We start from the raw sequence: 8,551 nt of genomic DNA, 5'->3' as shown, positions 1-8,551 counted from the left end.
AAGACATGTTTTCGTTTTAGGCTTCCCTACTCAAAGGGTAAAAACGGGACCCTATTACTAAGACTCCGCTGTCTATCTGTCTGTCCGTCTGTCTGTCACCAGGCTGTATCTCATGAACAGTGATAGCTAGGCAGTTGAAATTTTCACAGATGATATATTTGTGTTGCCGCTATTATAACAAATACTAAAAACAGCATATAATAAATTTTTCACCACACCAGCTCGGAAAGGCTTACTTTGCACTTCAAAAACTGATAGCAAAGTTGCATTTTATTCACATGTGAGGCAAAGTAATCTAATGCAAATCTTGAGTTGTTTTCTTATGTTTGCTGGTAGAATTGTCTTTTAAATGATGATTTTGGATGATAAATATTTAATAACATTCATTTGGATTTGATTTGGTTTGATTTTGTTTGATATTTCCATTTAATATTTGCTTCGGGTTGGTGTGGTGAAAAATTTTGTTTCACTCGGGGGCACATTTTGTTTAACCCTCGTGCTTTGAAACCCTAGCAACGCTCAAGATTCCATTTTTCGAACCACTCGCTACGCTCGTGTTTCAATTTTGGAATCTTTCGCTTACTCGGGTATCAATATTAGCACGAGCGGTTAAACAACAACTTTACTTTGCCCCCTTGTAAAACAAATAACTAATTTAAGTGGGGCTTAAAAGTGATTTTTATGCCGTTTTTAGGGTTCCGTAGCCAAATGGCAAAAAACGGAACCCTTATAGATTCGTCATGTCTGTCTGTCTGTCTGTCTGTCCGTCTGTCCGTCTGTCTGTCCGTCCGTATGTCACAGCCACTTTTCTCCGAAACTATAAGAACTATACTGTTGAAACTTGGTAAGTAGATGTATTCTGTGAACCGCATTAAGATTTTCACACAAAAATAGAACAAAAAAAACAATAAATTTTTGGGGTTCCCCATACTTCGAACTGAAACTCAAAAATTTTTTTTCATCAAACCCATACGTGTGGGGTATCTATGGATAGGTCTTCAAAAATGACATTGAGGTTTCTAATATAATTTTTTTCTAAACTAGTAGAATAGTTTGCGCGAGAGACACTTCCAAAGTGGTAAAATGTGTGTCCCCCCCCCCCGCCCCTGTAACTTCTAAAATAAGAGAATGATAAAACTAAAAAAAATATATGATGTACATTACCATGTAAACTTCAACCGAAAATTGGTTTGAACGAGATCTAGTAAGTAGTTTTTTTTTTATACGTCATAAATCGCCTAAATACGGAACCCTTCATGGGCGAGTCCGACTCGCACTTGGCCCGTTTTTTTCTATTGCGCCAACTTTATCTCTTTATGGTTTTGTTTTAAGTCTCCTCTTGCAAATATATTCTATTTTCCGTATGATTTTTTATAGCATACCAATGCCTTTGATAAAAAAAATATTCTACATTAAACTTGTCACGTAACTTTGTCAGGTTGTCACGTATTTGTGACGTTGTGCGCTTACTACTATAGCTACTGGTGTTCATAGCCTCTATTGTAAAACTCGATTATGATCGGCTTTTTGGCCGAAATGAAAACATAGGTAAATTGACTAGACACGTTTTGGAATGAACACTCAACTGCAGAGTAATCTGAAGAACGTATGCAGTCGATATCCCGGGTGCCTATTTCACACTTTTATACCAGCTGGGCCTAAAAATACTATGTTTTTTTTTTATAAAAATTTTTCTTATATCAATAGTTAAAAAAAAACTACAATAAAATTTAGTAAAACTAAGACATTTAACTTAAACATTACGTATTCACATCAAAACATTCTCTTAGCTTTTATACACAAACGCAAACGCGTGTTCAACAAACGCAAAAAAAATTAACAAAATGATTTTTGGGCCAACCTGTGATATTTATTCCGTGGTATGTTGGTTATTTACACTTCTTGCGCCGTAACGGGATCTACCATCTAGCATCATATTCCAATAAAAAACCGGCCAAGTGCGAGTCGGGCTCGCGCACGGAGGGTTCCGCATCATCAACAAAAAATAGAGCAAAACAAGCAAAAAAACGGACACCAATCCAAGTACTAACCCCGCCCGACGTTGCTTAACTTCGGTCAAAAATCACGTTTGTTGTATGGGAGCCCCACTTAAATCTTTATTTTATTCTGTTTTTAGTATTTGTTGTTATAGCGGCAACAGAAATACATCATCTGTGAAAATTTCAACTGTCTAGCTATCACGGTTCGTGAGATACAGCCTGGTGACAGACGGACGGACGGACGACCGGACAGCGGAGTCTTAGTAATAGGGTCCCGTTTTTACCCTTTGGGTACGGAACCCTAAAAAGGCTAGCAAATCAAATCAATACTTATGTTAAAGCAAAGTAGTAAAGAATTTTGGATTTTTTTGTTTGAATCTCTGATTAAGGAAACTAATATATGTAAATAAATACATTTACAATTTAAACTAACTTTAACGTATTCAATAGTTAGTAAATAGTGTTACGAAATTGAAACCCCGGCTCAAGCTAGGGATTGGAAGTTTGGAAAAGGTTTGATGAGTAATAAAACATGTAATACAAAATTATAAAGCCTGATCAGGTATATTTATCACGCGCCATTTTGCGGAATTTCACTGGAACTATTTTTTCATACTATACTGAACTGTCACCTCTCACATGAGAATAACAGCGCCCTCTTCACAATGATCATATATTACTGTATATACCTTCATATTACGTACGTTGTAGTATTTTTTCGTGTCAAGAATATGCCCTACTACTCTGTCAACAACATTTTTCTTATATCACCGATATTTTTATTGGATTAGACTTTTTTTTAATAAAACTGGGTCTCATTATGGACCGGGTGGGTAGAATTAATAAATTTACCATTTTATTATAATAAGTTTAATTATGTAAGTATTGTAAGAAAGTGGATATTGCTTTATTAATAACTTAATTACTACCTACCCAAAATAATTACAGCCATTTGATCAAACTAAAGAAAACTACACTTACAAGTTCTTGAGGGATATTACATTTTGTCGTAAAAAACTGGCGTATCGTAAAGTGGCGTGTCGTAAAATAAAAAGTAACATTCACTTTTGGAGTTTGTTTTACGAAATTGATTAGAAAATAGATAATTATACAATTTGTTTTGTAAAATTATAAACATTAGCGAATACTTTCAGCACAAAGTTAAGTTAAGATATTTTATGAAAAAATTGCTGAAAAAAATGCATTTTATATAGTTATTGCATATTATATTTACTTTTCGGCCGGTTATACACAGCTGTAGTGAGGCCAATTATCACCTACGCTTCCGCAGTCTGGTGTAACAAAACCAGCCAAAAGACAGCAATAGACACATTAAACAGCCTGCAACGCACGGCTTGTTTAACAGCAACAGGCGCCTTCTCCTCGACGCCGGGGGCGGCCCTAGATGCACTGCTGGACATTATACCACTCCACTTGCAGGTGCAAAAGGAGGCCAAGCAGTGCATCTACAGAGTCTGCACGCTAAACAGGCCAAAATGGCGCTCTCAAGCATTAACCAAACTAAAGGCCTGGGTTTTTGCAAATAGAACCCTTAGCATGCCCACAGATGACACGCACACTCAATGTCACTTCACTAAACTGTACACAGTAGAAATACCTCCTAGAGACAAATGGTCTAACGACCAAATGTTCGTCGAAGAGGGAAGCCTCAATTGGTATACGGATGGTTCCAAGAAAGGCAATGATGTAGGATGCGGGATCTATGGTGAGAGACCTAAGCTCAGAGTTAGCGTCAGCATGGGCACACAGGCCTCAATCTTCCAGGCAGAAGTCTTCGCCATCAACAAATGTGCGGAGATCAACCTGGATAGAAACCTGAGACACCAGCATATCTACATCAACTCAGACAGCCAGGCTGCTCTGCTGGCACTAGAATCTCTTGAGTCAAACTCAAAACTAGTCCAGAACTGTAAATCAAACCTAAATGCACTGGCTAACTCCAACAAAGTCATACTTAGATGGGTACCAGGGCACTCCGACATTAACGGAAACGAAGAAGCGGATGAACTTGCTAGGAAGGACGCAGACACACCCCTGGTCGGCCCAGAACCGTTTTGTGGAATCACAAAACGGGACGCATATTCTCTGCTCAACAACATGGAAAAAGCGAGAGCAATCGATTGGTGGAAGTTCGTCAGAGGACAAGAACACTCGAAAGCTCTAATCAAAGGGTTCAACAGCAAAACTGCTAAGGAGCTTCTAGGGCTCAAAAGACACAAAACTTGCGCGGTGACTAGAATTTTGACTGGACACTGCAAGTTGAACAAACACATGTTCCGAATAGGGAAAAAACAAGATGCGACATGCAGGTTCTGTCAGGAGTCAGAGGAGACTGCTATGCACATTCTCTGTTCCTGCGGACCACTAATGTCCAAAAGAAGTACCTACCTAGGGCGACACATACTGGAACCCTATGAGGTACAGAGCATTACGGCCCAAAGAATCTGGAGCTTCCTGGATTCAACGGGCATCAGTAGTGAACTTTAAAGGGCTGTCACAATAGATCATAGCTTGGTCGAAGCGACACTCAAAGGCCCACAAAACCCCAATAATAATAATAATACTTTTCGGCCGTCAAATTACCATCAAGGTGGCATTTTAATCGCAATATAATTCGCATCCTATTTGGTATACCTTTCTTTATTTAAGTTTCTGTTATACCTTATGTTTTTTACGCCAAATAAATATTTTTTTCTACTCGTCGACTGCAATGCTTGAATTAAGACTTCGTATACCAAAGTGAAATCACATACTTTTTTCACTATGGGACCCCAACTCAACTATAATATTCATGTCGATACAGTTTAGTCAACTATAATGAAATTGACCAATCGAAAGCGCGGAGCAAGTACCAGGGCCTCATGAGTTACGAGAAGGTGTCGTTGACCAACCGGCCGGGTCGTGTACGAGTATAAAGGTATATCGCGGCTGCTCGCGCATTTTAGCTGTATACTTTTGGTTTATTTACCCACATATATGATTCTTTTACTAGTTTTAAGTATTTTTTTGTTGACTCGTAGAAAAAGTATTGTATACAATAGTGATATAATCAAGCTTTTCAATCTCGTACCTTACTTAAGCAACTCAGCAAGCTTCGTTGCCTAAACACGGTAATCGACTGAAAAGCTCTCCATTATATCACAATTGTATAAAATACTATCTATTTCTATTCTATAAACACCTCCAAGCACTCTTCATTATATTGCATTACGTTATTGAGCTCAGTTTGCGTCATACTTGTTCAAATACTTAAGCCTAATTAATTGGGCGTCAATTAGGCCCAATTTTCTACTTGAAAGATAGCTAAGTGAAGGTAAAACGTTACTTGATACGATTGGTACGTCATGGTCCATTATCGTTATAAAAACAGAAATATTATTAAAAGGATATATCGCGTATATATATTGAATTTATACTACATCCCGACGTTTCGAACCCTTTACAGCGTTCGTGGTCAACGGGTAACTGAGGAAAAACTACAATATGCAAAACTACCCACATACAAAAATAATGAACCATCATAAACTATAAATGGAATATTGTGAATGTAATCATAATATCTATATTTAATTTTGAATAATTTATGCTCAAGTTATTTTGACTCAAAATAGAGAGAAGTTCTTGTAGATTAGAAAACTAAGATCCTACTCGTAACTTATTTATAAACGATTCGAGGTTCGCAAGTTTTTGAATTTGTGATGTTGATGACTTTATGATTAGGGGCAGACTTCATTTGAATATAAACTAGTAGTTCACCCCGAACTGAGAACTCGCGGTTCCCCAAAAAGATAAATCAACTTAATGCACCTATTAAATTATACAACGGGACTTAATCGCGTATCTAAGTTTTAAGATTTACCTCCGACGTTTCGAGGACGGCGTTGTCCCCGTGGTCTCGGAGAAGACTGGCTTAAGTTGACATCAGCATCGTCTAACCGCGCGAGATTTTCGAACTACCCGCACTTGGTCTTGTTTATCCGTTTGAACGTTTTGCGCACTAGGGATGTCACTCTGTCGACACACAACACTAACCAAATCTTCGTTGTATAATTTAATAATGTGTAAAAATCGTGAAAGTTTAAATCAGTGTTAATGCACCTACTTCGTCGGCCAATGATCGAAAGCCACGTGCGATTTATTGCAAGGTCTGCCCTAACCTGATCGATTTAAGTCGCCATAGAGATTAAATAAACTGTATCTGTGGTAAGCCGTGGTCTTTCTTGTCAAATTTCAAATACCTATATTATAATTATTTTATTTCGTTTTATCTTGCTATTTATATTAAAATCGTAAATAAAAACAATATTATAAATATCTAAACCGAGCGCTTTCATTTGATACCAAACTCGACCATACTTTCTTGCAAATAAGGTGATCAGAATAGCAAGACCCCTTACAAATAACTTTTTGGCCTTCTAGGCTCTTCTAGCTCCATATCACCCAAGGTTTTGAAGAGGTGTGGCCGATTGTTAATTATTTTTCGGTTGTAAACAAACGCTACATTAGTTTAGTTATGAACTGGCAATTTATAGTTGGGAAATCAATGGAAAAAGCTTAAAGGACCCCGCAGCAAACATAGGGGAAAAGTGGTTTCAGTTAAATCTCACGATTTTAGAAAACATGTCGCGTAAATAGAAAATTATATACTTAATTATTTCTGAAAGTATACTTCTGAGAGAGTTGTGCCCATACAAAAAAATAATCAGGAGAGCCAAATTAACATCATACTAAAATTTCGTGAGATTTAACTGAAACCACTTTTTCCCTATGTTTGCTGCGGGGTCCTTAGTAAATTACCTACTCGTGCATCACATAAATTATTACCAGGACTCACTCATCCGCTCTACAATTTTTTGGCTTCTGCACCTACATTATCTAAATAAACTTTGAGGTTGAAACCACAGACTCGTAAATGTTGTTGTCAAATTTACGATCACAGGTAAGTTATGGTCATGAATACAAGAAATACGAGAAAAAATAAAATCAGGAAGGTAGAAGTTATTACCGAATATCTATTATTGCCAGAATCAATTTTACTTAGTCCTCTTCCTTTCACAGACCTATTGAATTGACGTAAATGTCATGACCTATTAAAAACACGTGGTCCTATACTAGAACAAGATGAACGCAACCTCAGTGTTTAAGCGGCATCTGCCTCGGTCGGTGGATAGTCGGTAAAAAAGATCAGAAATATTTTTTTCAAACTACTATAATTCAACGTCCTTGTATTAGTACGAGAAGGATTACATTAAATAAAATACAATATAGTATATATATCAAGTTTCATGTTATCCACTTTATTATGTTATTAGCGTATTTTATATAGCGTATAAATTGTTAACTTTTATTTCAATGTCTTTGACGTGTATTAATTAATAACCGATATAAAAACTTTTATACAAACCTCACAAAGTTTCCCTTATAATAAAATTACTAGTTACCTATTTCTTGTTTCGTGAATTTCCTTCTAAATTTTGTTTGTTGCCCTGAGCCCTATGTCATTTAGTTGATGTCGCGGCCGCGATTTCGTTGGCATATGTCATGTGTTTCGCTTTAGTTATGACAATCTGGTTTGGCATACGTCTACATAATTTAACGAAGAGTTAGTTTGGGTACCTATTTAGGTAAGATAGTTCTGTTTCTATGCTATTAAAATGTTATTATTCAAGGTCAGGAATACATTCCCACCCACTTACATTCAGTCATATTTTTTGGTTATGTAAGGTTAGGTTTAGTGAAGGAATTAAATATCGGCACGGACAAAGTGAGAAAAATATGTACACACTACCTTATTGTATGGGTATTAAAGTCGTGTATGCATGTTTATGGCACTTTGTCAGTGTCGATATTTAATAGGTAGGTACTTTGGCTGTATTCAACTATTAGGCGCAGTACCTATTATATCCCTTCAAATTATAGACACACCTTTTTTCGCATCATCAACATTCGACGGACTACTCTCTGTCATTAACAAACGATTCATTGAACTAATGTGTGGTTTATCAAGATTGACACACGATATCTAAATGTGCACTGTTTGAATTGAGTGAACCAATGCCAATGTCAAGTATGCAATATTTTTGCATAAATTATACGCGTGATTTGTCAACTGTGGTACCTACAATGTGTAACAAAAGACATCGTGTGAGTCAAACGATTTAATATTTATGAATATAAATTTGACTATTAGTGGTTATTAGTGTTAAAGTGTATTATTTGATCGTGTACCGTAAGACGGGGTGAGTAGGTTTCGCGGGAAGAGGTGGGTTATGAATGGGGAGAGAAGGTTTGAGAGGGGGGTGAGAAGGAATTTTAAGGCTACTGCTACAAAAATAATGTATTCCAATTTAAAATGGAGCTATAGTAATACGCATAATAAAAAAAATCGATCCAACAATCTTCCAAAATCACCTTTGTATGAAAACCCCTCTCACCCCAAATACGAGGCACTACGGGCTGAGGTGGGTTTTCCTCTTTATTACCCAAAATAAAATGTAAACTAAAATACAAACGTCCGGAACACTTATTAT

This window comes from Cydia amplana, chromosome 18 (genome assembly GCF_948474715.1).
Source record: "Cydia amplana chromosome 18, ilCydAmpl1.1, whole genome shotgun sequence".
Classification (NCBI taxonomy): domain Eukaryota; kingdom Metazoa; phylum Arthropoda; class Insecta; order Lepidoptera; family Tortricidae; genus Cydia; species Cydia amplana.
The sequence above is the reverse complement of the archived record's forward strand: the minus strand, read 5'-3'. Positions refer to the sequence as shown.